This window comes from Cucurbita pepo, unplaced genomic scaffold (genome assembly GCF_002806865.2).
Source record: "Cucurbita pepo subsp. pepo cultivar mu-cu-16 unplaced genomic scaffold, ASM280686v2 Cp4.1_scaffold008490, whole genome shotgun sequence".
Classification (NCBI taxonomy): Eukaryota; Viridiplantae; Streptophyta; class Magnoliopsida; order Cucurbitales; family Cucurbitaceae; genus Cucurbita; species Cucurbita pepo.
The window spans coordinates 1-475 of NW_019654403.1; the positions used below are offsets into that span (position 1 = coordinate 1).

Genomic DNA, 475 nt, shown 5'->3' on the forward strand with positions numbered 1-475 from the left:
TTGAAAAATCTTGGCAGTGATTGTCTAAATGATTTCTTCAAACCAATTTCGAATGAGATGGACCGCTTGAAATCTTTCAAGAAGCACAAACATGGTAGGAGGATTAAACAACTTGAAAAATTCGAGCAGAGAATGAAGGAGGAGAGGCAAAAGAGAATACGAGAGAGGCAAAAGGAGTTCTTTGGTGAGATTGAAGTTCACAAGTATGTGGTGCCCTATCTAATGCCAGTTTTTGTCTATACTTTCTTCAAATTAAACCTCAAATGGCTTAATTCCATGAATGAAAAACAAATTCTGATGGATTGAAGTTAAAAGTTGTTCAAATCTTGCTTATTGTTCGTCAACTCTTTATTCTAGGGAAAGACTTGATGATGTATTTAAAGTTAAGAGAGAGAGGTGGAAGGGTTTCAATAAGTATGTCAAGGAGTTCCACAAAAAGAAGGAACGCATTCATCGTGAGAAAATTGACAGAATC

General features: G+C 35.8%; 1 long non-coding RNA gene across 1 annotated transcript; it reads left to right on the forward strand.

The window, feature by feature from the left end:
• The first annotated feature begins 23 nt into the window (after positions 1 to 23).
• LOC111787272 lies at positions 24 to 389 on the forward strand. The gene is made up of 2 exons (XR_002813934.1): positions 24 to 203; positions 358 to 389. It is a non-coding gene; the product is annotated as an uncharacterized LOC111787272 (long non-coding RNA).
• The last annotated feature ends 86 nt before the right edge of the window (positions 390 to 475 follow it).